This window comes from Mauremys mutica, chromosome 1, assembly GCF_020497125.1.
Source record: "Mauremys mutica isolate MM-2020 ecotype Southern chromosome 1, ASM2049712v1, whole genome shotgun sequence".
In the NCBI taxonomy this organism is placed as follows: Eukaryota; Metazoa; Chordata; order Testudines; family Geoemydidae; genus Mauremys; species Mauremys mutica.
In genome coordinates this window covers 251,550,343-251,573,663 of record NC_059072.1, presented here as the reverse complement: position 1 = coordinate 251,573,663, position 23,321 = coordinate 251,550,343, and positions in this window count along the sequence as shown.

The following is a 23,321-nucleotide window of genomic DNA, read 5'->3' as shown; positions in this document are numbered from 1 at the left end:
GAATCTCCTTCCTTAGAGGTTTTTAAGGTCAGGCTTGACAAAGCCCTGGCTGGGATGATTTAGTTGGGAATTGGTCCTGCTTTGAGCAGGGGGTTGGACTAGATGACCTCCTGAGGTCCCTTCCAACCCTGATATTCTATGATTCAAGTTCAATGGCAATCAATTAGAACTATGCAGCACAAACATTCAAACTAACATCAAGTTGACTGAGCCCCTGTTAAAAAAGAAATACTGTATAGTTGGATTTTTTTTACCTTCTTATCTTTAAAGCTTTGGGGTTCACACAGGGAGAGGTGAACCCCCCCACTACCCACCTCCCTTCACATGGGGAGAGGTGACACACAGGGGGGTGACTGACTGACCTGACCCTCCCTGCCCGATGCTCTCCGCCCTCCATGCCGGCTTGGCCCCCTGGGATGGACCCACCTCTCCTGGTACCGCATCTTCCCGAGGCAACGTGTGTGTGTGTGGGGGGACTCAGGGTCATTCCCCCTGCCCTGATTTCTGTTAGGGTTCACACCAGAATGTGGCCAGCAGCAGCCTTTCGGCACTTGTGGGAGGAAAGGGGAGGGAGCTGCCTCCAGCCACAGGGAAGGGGGAAGGGATGACCTAGCCCGTGTCTTTGCAGAGCTCATCTCTTCCCCCACCCCCATGGCTGGAAGCAGCTTGTCCCTTCCTTGAGTATGCCTAACTGTGCAACTCCTTTCTTTGATATCCTGTTGCTTTTCTGTTTGAGTTTATTGACTTAACTGAATAAGCTATTTACAGCATGCATTCCAGAAAGGTATGCAGTTTCATGTTAACTAAAAGAGAAATATTTAAAAAAGTTGAACATATTATAATTAAATTAACATTTATCCAGGATTTGGGATTTTTGCTCATCATACCAGCAAATGAGGCTCTGAGGGTATAAGGAGCTCCTTATGTATCCTGCCTGAGACTGTTAATAATGCATTTGATGGAGCAACTATGACCATACAAAGAGCAGCGTTCCATTGTAGGAAAGTCTCTTGAACAGTATAATTGACACATATGGATCATTTAAATTGATTTACTATTTGGTAACATGCTGTGGACACACAGATATATGAAAACAGAGGAGGAAGCTTAGGTATAAACTACGTTACTGGGATTTCTCCTGAGAAAATTGGTTTATCTTTCACTTGCCTATAAATTCAATTTGCTTCTTTGACTTCCTGTATTGATACAAATGGAGTAAATCAGAAGATGGCTTAAGTAGACATGTCTAGGTAAGCATTTTTCATTCCCTTTTCTCAATTAAATGAGCGGCAATTGCATTACAGACGACTCTGCTCCTAAAGCTCATAAATATTCCTAATGCATTCTGTCTAGCTAAACGTATAGTGACGCAGTCAGCTGCCCTCCTGAACCTTTCTTTCCATTTCTTGACATGTGCTGGGAGAGCTACATTTTTACTTGGAGTTATTGCTAGTTGAGATGTAGAACTATTGAGAGTTCTTTGTATGCCTTCATTTTTCCCCCCTCATATGGATACAGATTGTCTGATTGTCATATACCCATTAGACATCAGATTGTAGCTGGAAGCAGAATTTTATAGCAGAGGCTAGCTTTTAAAAGCCATTCAGGAGAAGCTTCAAAACTAACTTTCAAAACATTTTATAGGCCCTTTTTTTGTCCTAGAGAAGAATACAGTTTGAGAGAAGAAGTGCAAATGCATTTTTTTGGTGGGTTTGAAAAAAATATCTATTGAATAGCTATTTTTCAGACACCCAACACACTCCTCAAAAATTAATGACTGAACAGGAAAGACCAAAAATTAGTACCAATAATTTCTATTCATTTGAATTAATAGAAAAGCCCAATCATTCCAAAAAGAGCTGCTTTATTAAGACCTTTTGGGGTTATTCAAAACACATGAACTTATTGTTCACTGGATTTATAAGCAAAGCAAAACATTGACTCGGTCGCACTGTTTTTCCAATGCAGTGGTTGAGAGTTTGTAGAATTTGTTGAGTCTTTCTTTAAAAAAGAAAAAAGGAAATAAAAAAATCACAGATCCTGGACTGGTGATTTGCTCTACGATACTGATAGAACAGAAATTACAATAAACATATTGAAATAAGGAGGGGCAATACTGGGATATAAAAAGTGGCAGAAGGCATGTCGGTGAACAGAGCTAGAAGGGGAAACTCAGGAAGCTCTAGGAAGTGAGAGAGGCTCTTGCAGGAAAAGAAAACCCCTGATGGCAGGGGGATTTGGGGGCCCAAGTCTAGTGAGCAGGAGGATGGGCTGTGGGACAGAACAAGAGCTCTGGTTGCGAGAGAAGACATCAGAGCTAAGTGTGGACTTGTGTGTGGTGATTTTTGAGACCCTGAGGACCGTTAAAATCTATTTCTGTTATCAAACCAGACCTGGGAAGTGGGGGGTAGTGCCTGTCTACTCTTTGTAAGGGGCTGTAAAGAGGGGGAGAAACAGAGGCAAACCTCCACCCATGAGGGGGTGCTCAAGAGGCAGCCAACACTGTTGCAGGACATTAATCCCTGCTCAGGGCCTGTATATGCTACCGTAATCCTAATAATATTCACCCTTGTCCCAAAACCAGATTCTATGCACAGACCCAGTTAGTGTACCAGGAATTATTGAAAGCTAAGCAGGTATGTTAAAATGGCAACAGTATATTCACTGCCAGTTTAGAATGAACCTTGGTCTCTGCTCATGCCATAGCTATCAAATCCAAGAGGTCAGGTTTTAATTGCCAGGTAAATCACTTGATTCTACCAGATAATCTCATAGAATAGGGTGACTTAAATAGAAATATTCATGTTCCCTGGTAGAGATTGTCTACTGGCTTTTACTGTGCATGTTTTCAAAATGGGACTAATTAATCATGACTGGACCTTGCTGTAAAAGAATTCAGACCCAGATCTCCATGATCTAGAAAAACTGCATTTCTTAGCTAAATGAAGATATAAAGCTCCACTATTATGGGGGACTTACAAGCGTGTTATCGTTGCCAGGAAGAAGCATACATCAGAAGCCTGGTCTACACTAGGCGTTTAAACCGGTTTTAGGAGCATAAAACCGATTTAATGCCACACCCGTCCACACTGAGAGGCCCTTTATATCGATATAAGGGCTCTTTAAACCGGTTTCTGTACTCCTCCCTAACGAGAGGAGTAGCGCTAGTATCGGAATTACCATATCGGATTAGGGTTAGTGTGGCCGCAGATCGACGGTATTGGCCTCCGGGTGGTATCCCACAGTGCACCACTGACCGCTCTGGACAGCAATCTGAACTCGGATGCAGTGGCCAGGTAGACAGGAAAAGCCCCGCAAACTTTTGAATATTTCCTCTTTGCCCAGCGTGGAGCTCCGATCAGCACGTGTGGCGATGCAGTTAAAAATCAAAATAAAGAAAGAGCTCCAGCATGGACCATGCGGATGTGATTGCTGTAAGGGCAGGCAAATCTGTTCTATCAGCGCTCCGTTACAGAAGACGAAATTCAAAATCATTTTAAAAAAATCTCCAGACAGACGCCATAGCAGGGGCTCAGCGCACTGCTGCATGACAAGCGTAACGGAAAGCCAAAGAATCAAATGGACGCTCATGGACTGGAGGACTCAAGCTATCCCACAGTTACTGCAGTCTCCGAAAAGTATTTGCATTCTTGGCTGAGCTCCAAATGCTTCTAGGGTCAAACACAGTGTCCGCGGTGGGTCAGGGCATAGCTCGGCAATTTACGCACCCCACCACCCACCCCCAGAAGTGAAAGGGAAAACAATCCTCTCTTGACTCTTTTACATGTCACCCTATCTTTACTGAATGCTGCAGATAGACGCGATGCTGCAGCACTCAACACCAACATCCTTGCTCCCACCCCGCCATGGGTGGCTGATGGTGCAATAAGACTGATATCCATCGTCATCATCAGCCTATTGGCACATGGGGCAGTGCAAAAGGACTGGTAACCATGCTGACTAGCATCCGTGAGGTCAATCAAGGGCGCCTGGCCCTAATTTTTCCTGGTAGATGGTGCAGTATGGCTGGTAACCGTCCTCATCATAGCAGCAGGGGCCTGAGCTCCATCAGCCCCTACCCTTCATGTGTAAAGAAAAGATTCAATTGCCCCTGGACTAGCAGCGGGATGCTGGGCTCCTCTCCTCCACACTGCTTAATGTCCTGTCTGGACTATCATAGCAGCTGGAGGCTGCCTTCCACTCATTTCTCACTAACAAGTCACTGTGTCTTATTCCTGCATTCTTTATTACTTCATCACACAGGTGGGGGGACAATGCTACAGTAGCCCAGGAAGGCTGGGGGAAGAACGGAATCAACAGGTGGGGTTGTTGCAGGAGCACCCCCTGTGAATAGCATACAGCTCATAATTTCTGCGGGATCTGACACAGAGCAGCCGTGCTCTCTGGTTCTATGATACAGTGGTTCTCTAGTACATTTGCCCATATTCTAGGCAGGACTGATTCCATTTTTAGATACCAAAAAGGAGGAATTGACTCAGGGAGTCATTCCCAATTTTGGCTTTTGCGCCCCTGGCTGATCTCAGCCAGGGGCACTTATGACAGCAGCAAATGGTGCAGTGCAAAAGGACTGGTAACCATGATCATCTTATTACCAATTTATGGTATGGTAGATGGTACAGTATGGCTGGTAACCAACTCTGCCTTCATGCAAAAGCAAAAGCATGCTGCTGTGTAGCGCTGCTGAATCGCCTCTGTGAGCGGCATCTAGTACACATACGGTGACAGTCACAAAAGGCAAAACAAGCTCCATGGTTGCCATGCTATGGCATCTGCCAGGGCAATCCAGGGAAAAAAGGCGTGAAATGCTTGTCTGCCGTTGCTTTCCCAGAGGAAGGAGTGACTGACGACATTTACCCAGAACCACCCGCGACAATGATTTTTGCCCCATCAGGCACTGGGATCTCAACCCAGAAATTCCAAGGGGCGGGGGAGGCTGCGGGAACTATGGGATAGCTATGGAATAGCTACCCACAGTGCAACGCTCCAGAAATCGACGCTAGCCTCGGACCGTGGACGCACACCACCGATTTAATGTGTTTAGTGTGGCCACGCACACTCGATTTTATACAATCTGTTTTGCTAAACCGGTTTATGAAAATTCGGAATAATCCCGTAGTGTAGACGGGCGAGGGAAATACCTTCCAGATAAAATATACAGGGAAGCAAATCCAACCACTGGTGGAGTAAGACCAAGGAAAATCTGGATCAGTAATAAATCCATACCCCCATCATAATAAAAAGGCATTGTGTAGTTGGAATGGTGTCAGCTTTTGGATGACACGTGAATCTGGGGGCTAGATCACTCAAGGTCATTTCAAAACCTCTGGATAATATCCCTACTCTTAACACAAAACAAAACAAAAAACCTAACTTCCATGTCCTGCACAGGTTTCAGCTCTGGTAATCGCACTCTGCATGCTTAAGTTTCTCTTGCTGTTTCAATTAAGTCTGTTCTGCCCCATCCCCCACAAAAGTACCACATAGCATTGCCTGTACAAAGCATCTGCCACCTTCTATTCCAGATTTGGTAGCATTTCTGTGGTGGGCCATATGATTCTTCCACATATAGCTTGCGCATCATTTTGGGATCCGTCAAGATGAAAGAAGTTGTGTAAGTTTGAGATGGACCTGAACCCCAAATCCAAAGATGCTCAAACTCTGAAGAGGGCATGTCAAAACCTGGCCACAAGCACAGATCACAGTTCCGGGCATAGGTCCTTTTCTAATATGAATGCAAGCTGTTGGAGGCCAAGTTCTGGCCAGCCTTAGTACAGACACACAAGGGAGGAGTTAGAAGGGAGCAAAGAATTTCATCCACCTACTGCTGGAGCCCCTGTGCAGGAACTTTCTAGAACCCAAATAGGACAGTGCTAGGTACTTGTTCCCTTTTACCCCCCGCACCCAGCCCTCCCACGTGTCTCTCTGGTGCTAGATGTCTAAGAGTAGCAGAGAGTGTGGGTGGGACTATGCATCCCCTCTGTAGCCAGCTGAGTAGCCAGGCATACAGGGAAGATACATTCAATTTAAGCATTGTGTGTGCTGCCTACTAGAATGCAATCTGGCCATTTCAACTGACTACACAGTTGCATGGGAGATAGTGTTAGATTTTTGCACTAATACACCTTTACCCTGATATAACGCTGTCCTCGGGAGCCAAAAAAAATCTTAGCGCGTTATAGGTGAAACCGCGTTATATCGAATTTGTTTTGATCTGCCAGAGCGCGCAGCCCCCCCCCCCGAGCACTGCTTTACCGCGTTATATCCGAATTCATATTATATAGGGTCACGTTATATCAGAGTAGAGGTGTACTATAATTTATATGAAGCCATATTTTAAGTTTTTAATGAAAAAATTAAATAATAAAGTTGCAGATACTTATTTAAATAAGTGCAGATAAAGCACGGGAGGTGAGTGAGAAATTAAACACGATATTTATAAAATGCCAATTGGTTATCATTTAGTCTTAAGGCTAAATCTTAGACCCGTAAAAATCCTTTGATTTCAGTGATGTTTCACTGGTGAAAACAAGCAAGATATAATCCTTACTTGGCAAATACTATGGTTTAGTGTAAATAATGCATAAGTAGCTTTCCTTTACCTGAGTATGAATCTCCTCTTTCTTAAGCCTCTTATGAAATTCTTTAAAAGATGAAATAGACATTTAAATTTTGATATAAAAATAGAATTCCTACAATCTCAGGAAATAGTTCATACAGCATTTTCTTACACAACATATTACAATAGTGCTTCAGTGTATCAGTGTCAGCAGAAGACTTATGCTGTGAGAAATATGGATATGTGGACAGGTTTTTGGAGACTAGTTCACATCACTGCTGGTATTGAAATGTAAAAGTAAGAAATTAGAAGCTTCTCTTGAAGGGGTATGTCATAAACAGATAGTTAAGGGTTAATGTCTCTTTTACCTGTAAAGGGTTAAGAAGCTCAGTAAACCTGGCTGACATCTGACCAGAGGACCAATAAGGGGACAAGATACTTTCAAATCTTGGTGGAGGGAAGTCTTTTGTTTGTGCTCTTTGTTTTGGGGGTTGTTCGCTCTTGGGAATAAGAGGGACCAGACGTCAATCCAGGCTCTCCAAATCTTTCTGCATCAGTCTCTCATGTTTCAAACTTGTAAGTAATAGCCAGGCAAGGCGTGTTAGTCTTATTTTTGTTTTCTCAACTTGTAAATGTTCCTTTTTGCTGAGAGGATTTTACCTCTGTTTGCTGTAACTTTGAATCTAAGGCTAGAGGGGGTTCCTCTGGGTTATATAAATCTGATTACCCTGTAAAGTATTTTCCATCCTGATTTTACAGAGATAATTTTTACCTTTCTTTCTTTAATTAAAAGCTTTCTTTTTAAGAACCTGATTTTTTCCTTGTGTTAAGATCCAAGGGGATTGGATCTGGACTCACCAGGAATTGGTGGGGGAAGGGAGGGGGGATGGTTAAATTCTCCTTGTGTTAAGATCCAAGGGGTTGGATCGGTGTTCACCAGGAACATGGTGAAAAAGCCTCTCAAGGCTGCCCAGGGAGGGGAAGGTTTTGGGGGGACAGAAAGTGATCCAGACACTGAAATTTCTGGATGGTGGCAGTGTTACCAGATCTAAGCTAGTAATTAAGCTTAGAAGTGTTCATGCAGGTCCCCACATCTGTACCCTAAAGTTCAGAGTGGGGGAGGAACCTTGACAGGGTAATACCTGATTCATTTTCCTACTTTAAAGAATATTCTTGTTGTACTTTTCAGACAGTAGTCCCGTAACATGATCGGCTGCCTCTTGAGCACCACCGCATGGTGAAACACCTTCCCCCTGTTCAACATTCTCCCTTAAGAACTCTACACAGTCTCTCAATCAATCACAGCCTTGCTTGGGGCCAGTTTTTATTAATTATCAACCCAGAGTTCTAAACAACAAACACAAAAAGCTTCCACTCAGCATTAAGCTGGGCATAACCTCTCCTCCCAAAGGCACTGTCCCTTCCTGTTTGAAAGGGCAGCTGGGGCACATGCAAAATTAGGCCTGGCCTGGCCTGCCTTCCTTGCTTTCTCCCAAAAGAAAAACAAAGCTTTCAGCCAGCTCTTCTTGCCCAACTCCTTTCCTCAAGGCCAGTGCAAAAGACCATCTCACTCCACAGCTTTACAATGCAGTTCCCCTTCCAACACTACCCTTACTGACCCCCTCTCACCTTTTATAGGCCAGGTGCAGCTCTGCCTCCTCAATTGACTCAGCTGGGAGGACCTGCTCTGGCACAGGGGAGTTAGACCTATTTTAATCACAGAGGCCAGCTCCCTTGAGACTGGTCCCATTGTGCTGGGTGAGGAGACATGAAGCAAATAAGACAAACAGTCCTTGCCCCTAAGTTTACAACCTTATGCTGCAGACTGGACGAGTAAAGAATGTTGCAATTCTTGGTGCTGGCAAATTGCAGCTGCAAAAAGCCCAGGCTTTAACAAGCTGGGCCATCATATACAGAAAAGCCTGGCAGGGGAAAATATGGGATCATCATCTTCTTCTTTTGCAAAGAGGAGCCAAAAAGGGGAAAGGGACATTGACTGTGGCATAGTGGAACTTGGTAGAGTCTTGGTTCTAAATTCTTGAGCCATCTGAGGCTTTAACCCGACAGGTAAGTTTGGAAGAGGCCAATATTTCTGCTGCAGTGCCAGGGCAGTAAAAGCACATCTCAGCACCAAAGACCTAGTCTATAGCATCAGGACCTTTAAAAAACAGCATTTTTTAACCTCTGATCATCCTGGTTCAGTGATGCTGAAAAGCTACAGTATAACTTGTGTGCTGGATCCTTGCTTCAAGTGATTCCTGCTGAGTTTAGAGTCACAGCTGCCACGTGCAGGCCAGCTGAAGAATATCAGAAAGGAAAGGAAATACTGATATCAGAGAAAGCAAAATAAAGCCTGGAGACAGACTGTGATTCAGCTGCCAATAACGAAGGCACCCTTGGAAACGTAATGTGTGCTGCTACTGGGAAAAGATCTTAGCTGTCCCTGAGCCTCAGTAACTTCAAATGCTGCTTAGAAGAGCAGGCACACTACATCTTACTGCACTTACTCTGTACCAGGAGACCCCACTGAGTGGTGGCAGTTAATCCTGTTCAATAGCCGGGTCTTTGTGATGGGGCAGTGTCATTTCTTGGAGTCTCACTCAGCAGGGTTCTAGAAGAGATACTGTTTTTATCTGTGCTGAAAAAATGTCTGACAAGTGATGTCATTTACTCTCTGAAAATACAGAGAGGTGTCTCTTCAGGAGATGCAGTCTATCTGACACCATTTGCAAATGCAATGCTCCTGGCAAGTACTTGTATCTGCTAGCACAGAGGTCTATTGACCAGTGGTTTTCTGCAGAGTGCTTGCTGGAGTCAATGAAGACATGATGGGACTCTTGATGCCATCTCTTTGTTTGCAGCTGCTAAATCATATGTTAAAAAAAATCTAAAAACACATAATGCACTTCTCTAATGTTTCTGTGTGCATTTGCTTTCGGGGCCACAGATGTTCTGCAGTGGTGCATGGGAGAAGTGGTGGCCTGCAGGATTGTCTGGGAGTGGGCTGTGCAATCGAGAAAAGGAATGGAGGAGGGCTCTGAGCTAATCTCACTTTTAAAATGTGGTCTGTGAAAGAATTTGAGGATGGTGTAGATAATGTTTAGTCCAGCCATGAGTGCAGGGGACTGAACTAGATGACCTCTCGAGGTCCCTTCCAGTCCTACACTTGTATGACCTCCTATCCTAAAAGTATTTAGTTCTTAACGTTCCTTACAGATGAAATGTACTGACTGAACTGGTTCAAAAACCCTCTACCTTCTCCTCATTTAAATCTCTCCTGAAGGCCCACTCTTTTTGTGATGCCAACAAGAAACTAAGCTATCTATGTATCGGTTTCATTCATATACCTAAAGAGAGGGAACTGCTCATTTACATGGAGGGAGGGAGCTGAGTGTTGGGAAGTAGGGGCATAAAGATGCTGGGACTAAAGGTGGGGAAATGAGAGGGTTAAAACTATAGAGTAAGGATGGGGGGGGGGCTTAAGAGGGAGGAGACAGTGTTTAATTTAAAAAGAAAAGAGAAATTTGCAACGAACAACCATGTAACTAAGAAGTTGTGTCTCTGTCATCACCCTGAGCATTTGACTCTGTGTTATAACTTTTTTCTCTTGTAAGTTTAGGGTGGGAAATCTTTTGGGCAAGACCTGTGGTTTGTGTTTAGAAAACACCTAACACATTATGGGTGTAACTAAATAATCAACAATTACTTTTACTGTAATACATGCTTATTCCTAGAAAGATTAGAGCCATTCTTTATTATTGATGCGTCTCTGTAAAATAAAAATGTAGACTGAATAATGTTTATCAAGCACTTCCCAAAACTTGCTTTATTTTAGTGTTAACTTACTGCTTTCTAGTACTAACTAATCTATTGTTTAGATAACTGTTTTATTATATATTTTTGTATTAATGTTTTGCATTTAAAAACTCAGTATATTAAAGAAATGTATGAACTACAGAAGGTCTCATGGATAAGTAATGACGTAAAATGGTATTTACTATAAGTCACATTTTTAAATAACGAGGAGTCCGGTGGCTACCTCCTGATAAGTGTTTTATTTAAAAATGTCAAGTAAGTGTCTGATTATTCACATCCTAGTTAATATCAGCGCTGACATTAGCACAATTTGCAAACATTGGGCATGATTCTGAATGAGCGAGAGAGACAAACTTTCAGCACCAAAGGGAATTGTGGCTGCTTAGCACCTCCCAGAGTCAGAACTGCTGCATTTGCCCTGAAGATTTTTCCATTCTCCTATTTCTGTACAAGAAAAACAATAATAAAAAAAACAAAACAAAACACTTACAGTGATGAGACAAACTGCTTAAGAGCAGAGCATGAGTTATGCTGCTGTGACAAGTAGCATAAAACTGCATGAAGTCTCTTCAGAAACTCTTCCCCCACAGGGCACAGGAAAAGCTTACTTTGACCATTTTCAACTAGTAAACAACCATCTTTATAAATCAGATGTGGCTTCTGTAATCTACTCATGACATCAAGAAGTGACACTGACAATTCCCTCTCTGGAGTTTTTATGTTCTTGTCAGTTTCCAACAGACAGTAAATACTCCTAACTGGACTATCTGGCTTAAAGCAAAACTCATGGTAATTCTGAGAGACAGTGAGAACTCAGGGCATTTTAAAACCCTTTGTGTAAATCATCACACTATTTATTACACTGTGGAGCTTTATAAGATATTCTTAGGGTATGTCTACACTACGGGATTATTCCGATTTTACATATACTGATTTTGTAAAACAGATTGTATAAAGTCGAGTGCACGCGGCCACACTAAGCACATTAATTCGGCGGCGTGCGTCCATGTACCGAGGCTAGCGTCGATTTCTGGAGCGTTGCACTGTGGGTAGCTATCCCGTAGCTATCCCATAGTTCCCGCAGTCTCCCCTGCCCATTGGAATTCTGGGTTGAGATCCCAATGCGAAAACAGTGTCGCGGGTGATTCTGGGTAAATGTCGTCACTCAATCCTTCCTCCATGAAAGCAATGGCAGACAATCATTTCTCGCCCTTTTTCCCTGGATTGCCCTGGCAGACGCCATAGCATGGCAATCATAGAGCCCGTTTTGCCTTTTGTCACTGTCACCATATGTGTACTGGATGCTGCGGACAGACGCGGTACTGCACTGCTACACAGCAGCATTCATTTGCCTTTGCAAGATAGCAGAGATGGTTACCAGTCATATTGCACCGTCTGCCATTGTAAATTGGTGATGAGATGACGGTTATCAGTCGTTCTGTACCGTCTGCTGCTATCATGGGTGCTCCTGGCTGGCCTCGCTGAGGTCGGCCAGGGGCGCATAGGCAAAAATGGGAATGACTCCCCGGGTCATTCCCTTCCTATGTTTTGTCTAAAAATAGAGTCAGTCCAGCCTAGAATATGGGGCAAGTGTACTAGAGAACCAGAGAGCACAGCCACTCTGTGTCAGAGCCCCAGAGATCCCGCAGAAATGATGAGCTGCATGCCATTCTAGGGGGTGCCCCTGCAACAACCCCACCCGTTGCTTCCCTCCTCCTCAACCCTCCTGGGCTACCATGGCAGTGTCCCCCCATTTGTGTGATGAAGTAATAAAGAATGCAGGAATAAGAAACACAGACTTTTTAGTGAGATAAAATGAGGAGGAGGAAGCCTCCAGCTGCTATGATAGTCCAGGCAGGACATTAAAGGGTGGGGGCGGGACAGGAGCCCAGCCTTCCGCTGCTATGATAGTCCAGGCAGTACAGAATCTTTTCTTTAGACATGAAAGGGGGGGGGGGTGATGGAGCTCAGCCCCCAGTTGCTATGATGAGGACAGTTACCAGCCATTCTGCACCATCTGCTGGGAATGACCAGGAGTCATTCCTATTTTTACCCAGGCGCCCCTGGCAGACCTCACCGTGGCCAGCCAGGAGCACTCACAGGATGATGACGAGGACGGATACCAGTCCTTTTGTACTGTACCGTCTGCCACCGGGCGGGGGGGGGGGGGAGAGGATGCTGCTGTTTAGTGCTGCAGCACCCCGTCTACCAGCAGCATGCAGTAGACATAGGGTGACATTGAAAAAAGGCGAGAAACGATTTTTTTCCCTTTTCTTTCGGGGTGGGGGAAGGGTGTAAATTGACGACATACACCCTGAAACACCCGGGAAAATGTTTTTGACCCTTCAGGCATTTGGAGCCCAGCCAAGAATGCAAATGCTTTTCGGAGACTGCCGGCTAGCTGGAGTCCTCAGTACCCCCTCCCTCCCTCCATGAGCGTCCATTTGATTCTTTGGCTTTCCGTTACACTTCTCACGCAGCACTGTGCTGAGTCTCTGCTGTGGCCTCTGTCTATCATAGGCTGGAGATTTTTTCAAATGCTTTGTCATTTCGTCTTCTGTAACGGAGCTCTGATAGAACAGATTTGTCTCCCCATACAGTGATCAGATCCAGTATCTCCCGTACGGTCCATGCTGGAGCTCTTTTTGGATTTGGGACTGCATCGCCACCAGTGCTGATCAGAGCTCCACGCTGGGCAAACAGGAAATGAAATTCAAAACTTCGCGGGGCTTTTCCTGTCTACCTGGCCAGTGCATTGCTTTCCAGAGCGGTCACAATGGTGCACTGTGGGATATCGTCTGGAGGCCAATACTGTCGATTTGCGGCCACACTAACCCTAATCCGACGTGGCAATACCGATTTCAGCGCTACTCCTCTCGTCGGGGAGGAGTACAGAAACCGGTTTAAAGAGCCCTTTATATCGATATAAAGGGCCTCATTGTGTGGACGGATGCAGGGTTAAATCGGTTTAACGCGCTAAATTCGGTTTAAACGCGTAGTGTAGACCAGGCCTTAGTAATGAGACTGTATCGATCACATACCGACACTCACTTGTTTTATTCTTTACAGTGTAGACTAGTACACAACAGTTGACTGGATTTTCTAACTGAGCAAAAATAGCCAAAACTAGATGGCTTAGGGCTGGTAAGTGCTAGATGTCAAATACAACGACATGCCAACAACCAGTATGACCTCTTTGGTTGTAGCCAAGGGCTTTCATTCACTTTTGCTCTCTTCCTATCCTGTGGCTGCTGTACAGTGGGTTGGTCCCCAGTGTAAGCCAGGGTTGATCTAATTGCCACCTATTATATGTGAGCCCCCTTCCTCTACCCACACTCCTTACGATGGCAGCTGGGATAGGGATTGGCTGAGGAGTTTCTATGTCCACTCTGCCACCTAAGGATCTGCCTACACTGGGGTGATCCTTTTACAGCCAACTACATCATCTTTTAGGCTGCCTTGTGCTGGTGGAACAATGTAAAGTGGCCCTAATACAGCTAAGGATTGGAGTCATGGTATTTACATGATATGTTTGTGTTGTCTCTGTAAGGCCATCGTATGGTACAAGTTTCCAAAGTATTGGCAGAGTAGGACTGTGTAGGAGTTCAGATTTGTCTGCCAGCGTGCCCCAAAGTGTATTAATATCCATGAATGAGAACCCAAGCGTTTATAAACGATACCCCAATGCCTATACTCTGGATTCTCAAATCGCCTGCTCATAGTGGTGGTGCTTAACTCTCTCACTCACAAAACAGCAGCTATCAAAGGGGCACAGCTCAGTGCCCTAGTGACTTGTAATAGATTAACCAAGAGAGCGACATGTCACAAAAGTATAGGGCTGGAAGGGACCTCAAGAGGTCATGTGGTCCAGCTCCCCAAGCTCAGGCAGGACCAAGTAAACCAAGACCCTACATTCCCTGACAGGTGTTCAACCTGTTCTTAAAAGTCTCCAGTGATGTGGATTCCACAACCTCCCTTGGAAACCTATTCCAGTGCTTAACTATCCTTATAGTTCGAAAGTTTTTCTCAATATCTAACCTAAATCTCCCTTGCTGCAGATTAAGCCTGTTACTTCTTGTCCTACCTTGAGTGGAGAACAATTGAGCACAGTCCGCTTTGTAAAAGCCATCAATGTATGTGAAGATTGAAGGGAAAAAAGACCATAACAGTCTTTTTTCTCAAGATTAAACATACCCAGGTTTTTTAACCTTTCCTCATAGGTCAAATTTTCTACACTTTTTTTTTTTCATTTTTGTTGCTCTCCTCTGGACTCTGTCCAGTTTGTCCATATCTTTCTTGAAGTGTGGCACCCAAAACTGGACACACTACTTCAGCTGAGGCCTCACCAGTGCAGAGTGGAGTGGGACAATGAAACTCCCATGTCTTTCATCCAATATTCCTGTTAATACACCCCAGGATGATATTAACTTTTATTGCAACTGCACCACTTTGTTGGGTCATAGTCAATTTGTGAACCATGAAAAGCCGCAGATTCTTTTCAGCAGTATTACTGCCTAACCTGTTGTTCCCCATTTTGTACATGTGCGTTTTTTCTTCCTAAGTGTAGTACTCAGGTACCCACTAATTTCTAGGAGAATCAGAACTTGTCTCCGGTCCAACCAATACCTAGTCTATACATGGTTCAAATACCCACAACCCTTTATTCTGGGGGGAAAGAAGGCATCATTCTCTCCTTATCACTTCCCCTTCTAAATGATTACAAATCACCTGTCTGGGAAAGTCAACAAGTGGCTTCTCTTCTCCTTTGATACTAATAGAATGGCTGACAGAAGACACTTGGACAGCAAGAAACTGTAGAGCCCCAAAGTGTTATCTCCACATTACATCTGATCTCCTCCAGCCCAGCCAGTGAAAGACCCAAGAATTTGTCTTTCAGATAATAGAGACTTTCATTCAGTCAGTGTCATTTTGTTTGTTGATATAATCGATGTATGGCATTTTTAATGCCTTTGTCACCATATCTTACCCTCTGATGCTCTCTGGTTGCATAGCTCTGAAGGCAGAGCCGCCAGCAGCTGCAATGCCACCCTTACTTCTGCACTGCTGCTGGTTGGGGCATTCATGTTGTTTGTGGCGCAGGAGGACTCTTTTTTAAATCCTGTTCCTGTCCTGCCCTGCAATCCCCATTCCCACTCCCACATTCTTTGTTAATTTTTTTATTCTGCTCCTGCTTTTATATCAGTGAGATCCCAGTTTCACTGCAGGATAGAGTCCTCGCAAAACCAACCAACCAACCCACCCAGTGTCAGATTACAAGTAATAGAGGAGAGCTGTGACAAATTCCACGAATGATAAGGGAGGCGTGAGTGGAAAAGTTTGTGCACCAGTGGTGTAAAATATTGTCATCCTGAGGGCATGTTTACAGAGCTGAATGTCAAACAACCGCTGACCTCTATTTCATTTAATATGCTTATGCATGGGATTAATTATGTTTGTCATACGATATTTAAGCATGGCTGCAAACATTTAAAAAAAGCATTAACAAGAACCAAACAGTATTGTCACAAAATTAAACAGCTTTTAACCAAGAACAACAAGAGATTCATTTTAGGCGTACATGACATTCAGCAGTTGTCTTGATTAACATCCCCCTCTCTGTTGTCTTATTTGCAAAATGTGTTCATACCAGATGCAGATGATTACTCCACCAATATCATCTCTGCATATTTGACTGCAAAAGGCCTTAATAAAAGAAAAAGTACTCTATGAATTTGATTCATTTAGGAACCATATAAGTTCTCAGAGGTTCTGCAGAATTTATTAATTCGAAGTGTTGAATGCTTGACTATTATTACAGCTTCTGTGTTCAAGAATCAGCCAAGCCATAAAATCTAGAAATGTATTGGCAATATTGCATAAATTGAATCCATCTAAGCAAACTGTAACTTGCATACCCTATTTCCACAATTTTTACTCATGTTTTTACTGTAGTATTTATTCAAGATGGCAAGTTACTGTAGATAGCCATGTATCACCCATTTCTAGCTTGCTATGAAATAAAAGACTATAGGTCCAATCTTGCTTCATTAAAAGAACAGAGTTTTGACATTGACTTCAGCAGAATCAGGCCCTACAGTATATTTCAAAGAAAAAACCACTCCATTGTATTTCTATCATAAAATAAGCAAACTTTTCCTTGAACATAAGAATGGCCATACTGGGTCAGACCAACGGTCCATCCAGCCCATTATCCTGTCTCCTGACAGTGGCCAATGCCAGGTGCCCCAGAGGGAGTGAACCTAATAGGTAATGATCAAGTGATCTCTCTCCTGCCATCCATCTCCACCCTCTGACAAACAGAGGCTAGGGACACCATTCCTTACCCATCCTGGCTAATAGCCATTAATGGACTTAACCTCCATTAATTTATCTAGTTCTCTTTTAAACCCTGTTATAGTCCTAACCTTCACAACCTCCTCAGGTAAGGAGTTCCACAAGTTGACTGTGCGCTGTGTGAAGAAGAACTTCCTTTTATTTGTTTTAAACCTGCTGCCCATTAATTTCATTTGGTGGCCCCTAGTTCTTATATTATGGGAACAAGTAAATAACTTTTCCTTATTCACTTTCTCCACACCATTCATGATTTTATATACCTCTATCATATCCCCCCTTAGTCTCCTCTTTTCCAAGCTGAAAAGTCCTAGCCTCTTTAATCTCTCCTCATATGGGACCCATTCCAAATCCCTAATCATTTTAGTTGCCCTTCTCTGAACCTTTTCTAATGCCAGTATATCTTTTCTGAGATGAGGAGACCACATCTGTACGCAGTATTCAAGATGTGGGCATACCATGGATTTATCTAAGGGCAATAAGATACTCTCTGTCTTATTCTCTATCCCATTTTTAATGGTTCTTAACATCCCGTTTGCTTTTTTGAGTGCCGCTGCACACTGCGTGGATGTCCACAATGACTCCAAGATCTCTTTCCTGATTAGTTGTAGCTAAATTAGCTCCCATCATATTGTATGTATAGTTGGGGTTATTTTTTCCAATGTGCATCACTTTATATTTATCCACATTAAATTTCATTTGCCATTTTGTTGCCCAATCACTTAGTTTTGTGAGATCTTTTTGAAGTTCTTCACAGTCTGCTTTGGTCTTAACTATCTTGAGCAGTTTAGTATCATCTGCAAACTTTGCCACCTCACTGTTTACCCCTTTCTCCAGATCATTTATGAATAAATTGAATAGGATTGGTCCTAGGCCTGACCCTTGGGGAACACCACTAGTTACCCCTCTCCATTCTGAAAATTTACCATTTGTTCCTACCCTTTGTTCCCTGTCTTTTAACCAGTTCTCAATCCATGAAAGGACCTTCCCTTTTATCCCATGACAGTTTAATTTACGTAAGAGCCTTTGGTGAGTGACCTTGTCAAAGGCTTTCTGGAAATCTAAGTACACTATGGCCACTGGATCCCCCTTGTCCACATGTTTGTTGACCCCTTCAAAGAACTCTAATAGATTAGTAAGACAAGATTTCCCTTTACAGAAACCATGTTGACTTTTGCCCAACAATTTATGTTCTTCTCGGTGTCTGACAATTTTATTCTTTACTATTGTTTCAACTAATTTGCCCGGTACTGACGTTAGACTTACCGGTCTGTAATTGCTGGGATCACTTCTAGAGCCTTTTTTAAATATTGGCGTTACATTAGCTATCTTCCAGTCATTGGGTACAGAAGCTGATTTAAAGGACAGGTTACAAACCATAGTAAATAGTTCCATAATTTCCCATTTGAGTTCTTTCAGAACTCTTGGGTGAATGCCATCTGGTCCCGGTGATAAACTTAACAGTAACAAGTCAATTAATTCCAAAACCTCTTCTAGTGACACTTCAAACTGTAACAATTCCTCAGATTTGTCACCTACAAAGGACGGGTCAGGTCTGGGAATCTCCCTAACATCCTCAGCTGTGAAGACTGAAGCAAAGGATTCATTTGGTTTCTCCGCAATGACTTTATCATCTTTAAGCACTCCTTTTGTATCTCGATCGTCCAGGGGCCCCACTGGTTGTTTAGCAGGCTTCCTGCTTCTCATGTACTTAAACATTTTGTTATTACCTTTGGAGTTTTTGGCTAGTAGTTCTTCAAACTCCTTTTTGGCTTTTCTTATTACATTTTTTACACTTAATTTGGCAGTGTTTATGCTCCGTTCTATTTACGTCACTAGGATTTGACTTCCACTTTTTAAAAGATGCCTTTTTATCTCTCACTGCTTCTTTTACACAGTGTTAAGCCACGGTGGCTCTTTTTTAGCTCTTTTACTATGTTTTTTAATTTGGGGTATACATTTAAGTTGGGCCTCTATTATGGTGTCTTTGAAAAGTGTCCATGCAGCTTGCAGGGATTTCACTCTAGTCACTGTACCTTTTAATTTCTGTTTAACTAACCTCTTCATTTTTGCCATAGTTCCCTTTTCTGAAATTAAATGCCACAGTGTTGGGCTTCTGAGGTGTTCTTCCCACCACAGGAATGTTAAATGTTATTATATTGTGGTCACTGTTTCCAAGCGGTCCTGTTACAGTTACCTCTTGGACCAGATCCTGCGCTCCACTCAGGACTAAATCAAGACTTGCCTCTCCCCTTGTGGGTTCCTGTACCCAGCTGCTCCAAGAAGCAGTCATTTAAAGTATTGAGAAAATTTGTCTTTGCATTTCATCCTGAGGTGACATGTACCCAGTCAATATGGGATAATTGAAATCCCCCACTATTATTGAGTTCTTTATTTTAATAGCCTCTCTAATCTCCCTTAGCATTTCATCATCACTATTACTGACCTGGTCAGGTGGTTGATAATAGATCCCTACAGTTATATTCTTATCAGAGCATGGAATTACTATCCATAGAGATTCTGTGGAACATGTGGATTCATTTAAGATTTTTACTTTATTTGATTCTACATTTTCTTTCTCATACAATGCCACTCCCCTCTCCCCCCGCATGACCTGTTCTGTCCTTCCGATATATTTTGTACCCTGGAATGATTGTGTCCCATTGTCCTCACTCCACCAGGTTTCTGTGATGCCAATTATATCAATATCCTCCTTTAACATGAGACACTCTTGTTCACCCATCTTATTATTTAGACTTCTAGCATTTGTGTACAAGCACTTTAAAAACTTGTCACTGTTTATTTGTCTGCCCTTTTCTGATGTGTGCGATTCTTTGTTTCTCACCTGATCTGGCCCATATGTTATCCTCTTCCATCCTCTCCTCCTGGCTAAAACCTAGAGAATCTCTATCAATAGACTGTCCTCTAAGAGAAGTCTCTATCCGATCCACGTGCTTCTCTGCAGCAATCAGCTTTCCCCATTCTCTTAGTTTAAAAACTGCTCTGCAACCTTTTTAATGTAAGTGCCAGCAGTCTGGATCCACTTTGGTTTAGGTGGAGCCCATCCTTCCTGTATAGGCTCCCCCATCCCAAAAGTTTCTCCAGTTCCTAATAAATCTAAACCCCTGCTCCCTACACCATCGTCTCATCCATGCATTGAGACTCTGAAGCTCTGCCTGCCTACCTGGCCCTGGCCCTGGAACTGGAAGCATTTCTGAGAATGTCACCCTAGAGGTCCTGGATTTCGGTCTCTTTCCTAGCAGCCTAAATTTGGCCGCCAGGATGTCTCTCCTACCCTTCCCTATGTCATTGGTACCTATATGTACCACGACCACCAGCTCCTCCCCAGCACTACACATAAGTCTATCCAGATACCTTGAGAGAGCCGCAACCTTTGCACCAGGCAGGCAAGTCACCGTAAGGTTCTCTCGGTCATCACAAATCCAGCTATCTATGTTTCTAATGATCGAATCTCCCATTACTAACACCTGCCTTTTCCTAATGGCTGGAGTTCCCTCCCCTGGAGAGGTAACCTCATCTGGAAGGAGGGTCCCAACTATAGGAAGGTTTCCCTCTGCTCCTGTTGACTGCTCTCCTTCCCTGAGCCTCCTTGACAGCGCAAGGGCTGTCTGACCAGAGGTGGGACAAATCTACAGTGTCCCAGAAAGCCTCATCAACATACCTTTCTGCCTCCCTTAGCTCCTCCAGTTCTGCCACCCTGGCCTCCAAAGCCTGTACTCGGTCTCAGAGGGCCAGGAGCTCCTTGCACCGAATGCACACATACACCACCTGCCCACAGGGCAGGTAATCATACATGCTACACTGAGCGCAATAAACAGGATAGCCCCCACTCTGCTGCTGGGCTTCTGCCTGTATTCTCTCCTACAGTTACCTAGATTAATGATAGCGTTTTTGTTTAAATCAAGAAGTTTTGATTATAGTTTAGTTTAAAGGTTTTAAAGACTGGCAAGTGTCCCTCACCCCCTTCCCGCTCCCCTTCCAAACTCCCTCTCGAAACTCCCTGTTATCAGCCCCTGGTTGCTGACTTACTGCTTTATAAAGTCCTGGCCTTCTTGATAGCCCTGCCCCCTGCCTAAGGCTCAGCCAATGAAAAGAGGCTTCTAGATTTCAAACCTTGTTTAGAAGCTCACAGCTTCCAACTGCTGGCCACAGCACACTGTAAAACAAACAAAAACAAACAAACTCACTCAGCACACAGCAAGTAACCCCCAAACACACACTACAGACAGCCACTTACCCCAAGGGTCCCGTATTTGCTCCTCCTTCACCTGGAGAACTCCCTGTTCACAAAGCTCCCTGGTCCTTGGTTTGACATATTCATCAAAGGTAGGGATACTGGATTTGTAAGAACCTCTTGGTTCCATATGTTTTTTCTTTCTGCTGTGTTTTTCATGAAAATGAAAAAAGAAGAAGGATTACACAGAGTGCAATCATATGTATGAGCAGAGACCTGTGATAGCAGTGGTCTCTGACAGCACAGTAACAAATGATGGCTTGCTGTTAACTCTTCAGTGGTGACTTAATGGCTAATCCATACAGAGGAAATAAATAGCTGCTTTGGGTCAGGATCTCCCTTTCCCTTCTGAACTCTATACTTGTGTCAAAATCACCACCTGTGCACGCATCTGAAGAGTGATTGTTGACACCACACTTGGCTTGCCATCTTTTGCTCTGGCAATTCCATTTGAAACTGCTCCATCTGTAGGACTTCCTGAAGTCCTTTCCCTCTGCCCTGATACTTGGATTGTTAGAGGAAAATAAACCCCATCCCCTTTCTACTGCTCCTTTTCTAGAATGTTCAGCTTTCAGGACCTGCAGCAGCTAGCTACTTTCTACTAGCCTCTGACTTATCTAAACAAATCCACCCGTTTTGTGTGAATAATCATTAAAAAGGTGGGAAGATACAAATACTGTTTCTTTATATTTCTAAAAAGGAGCCCTGCAAAAGAATTAGGGTTAAGACACAAGCTCACCAGTGAACCAGAGAAAGAGACAGGAACAATGTTAGGGACAATAGAGTTTTCCTTATTGGTGTTAGGAGAAAGCATGTCTGTGAATCTTTGATTCTGTGAATCTTTACCATCATCACATGACAGAAGGTCTGTTTTATAATTCAGTCAAACAGCGATATAACTGATTATTTGCCCTTTGCAAAAAGAAATACATAAATGACTATGACTAACGGACTGTATTATAAAGCAAGATTAAATATACAGTAGTATTAGTAAGAGCAGCTTTTTCTTCTTCCTCTAATGCTTCTGACAAACTCTCTGAAAGTTAATTGAAAATAGTTTATGACTAATACTCTAAATTAATGGCAGTAATTTAAGATGGGTGACATCAACATCCATCGAGAAGTAATTATCTTTGTAAACAAAACTAGTCACAATGGGATCTAGCTATATTTTAAAAAAGTTTTCTCATAGAATATCTGCTGTAACATATTTAGGCTTTCCCTTAATAGCCACACATCTAAAAGCTTATATATTAACAAGTGCTACTGTGAAGATGGCAGGGCTTCTATATTCTGTCTGGTGTAATGCAAATTTGCCTTCTAAGGTCAATTGAGTTCATTTCAGAAAGCCAGACCAGCTATTAGCCATTTAGAAGATTAGACTCTATATCAATCATTAGTTTGGGAAGGCATGAAACCAGCTGTCAGTTGCTGGAAATTCAATGGGTTAAATTTTAATAGCACTCATCTTTTTTTCCTAGGAAACTGTAGTTTGTCATGCTTACAAGCTAGGGAAGCGTCTACATTCTCAGTGAATTTAGTGGAGTCATTTTTCATGTCAGTATTCTGAGATGTGCAGCTGTCAATAAATTTCATGTGCTGTCAGGGTGGAGGATAAACAGCTGCTTCTTCAGAAGTGAAAGAAATATGTACTGTTCAAGATAATGTAAGGTTCTGCAGGATTTTCAAATATGCCAGTTATCTTGAGGGAGCTATTAGTGCGAAGGAAGATGAAAAACAAAAGGAGGGATCACAAAGAAAGTGTTTAGGCACTGCACTTAAGTTATGGCTTATTGAAATTTAGGATTTCTTGCTCATCCAACCTTCACCGTGATGGCTTTGTTAAAACATCAGCCTTAGAACTACTTTAAGGAGACATACCATGGAAAATATATTTCTCTTCTTCTATTGTCCCTCCCTCCCTACAAAGATGAATGATTATCTCCACCTTCATTTTCAAACATTTTAAACACCACAAAATATTACATGGGAGTGGCAAAGAGATTCTAATGATGAAGAACTCATATTTAGGGTGCAACATTGTGGAGAATCTCCAGAAAACTTTCTGTAGCTACTGGCCTCAAGCATAGATAGTAGGCTCAAAGGAAATTATTCAGAATGCAAAAATTCACTTCAGTCATGTTACTTAAAGGAAGTGAGACAAAACCCCAAACAAACCTTGCACTACTCACCAGCTCCAACCTTGCACCTTGTGCTTTCTCAGATTTAGACTGTAAACTCTTTGGGGGCAGGGACTACTTCCTTACTTGTTGCTGTGAAGGGCATAGAAGACTCTTTTTAATGATCAAAAATAATAAATCA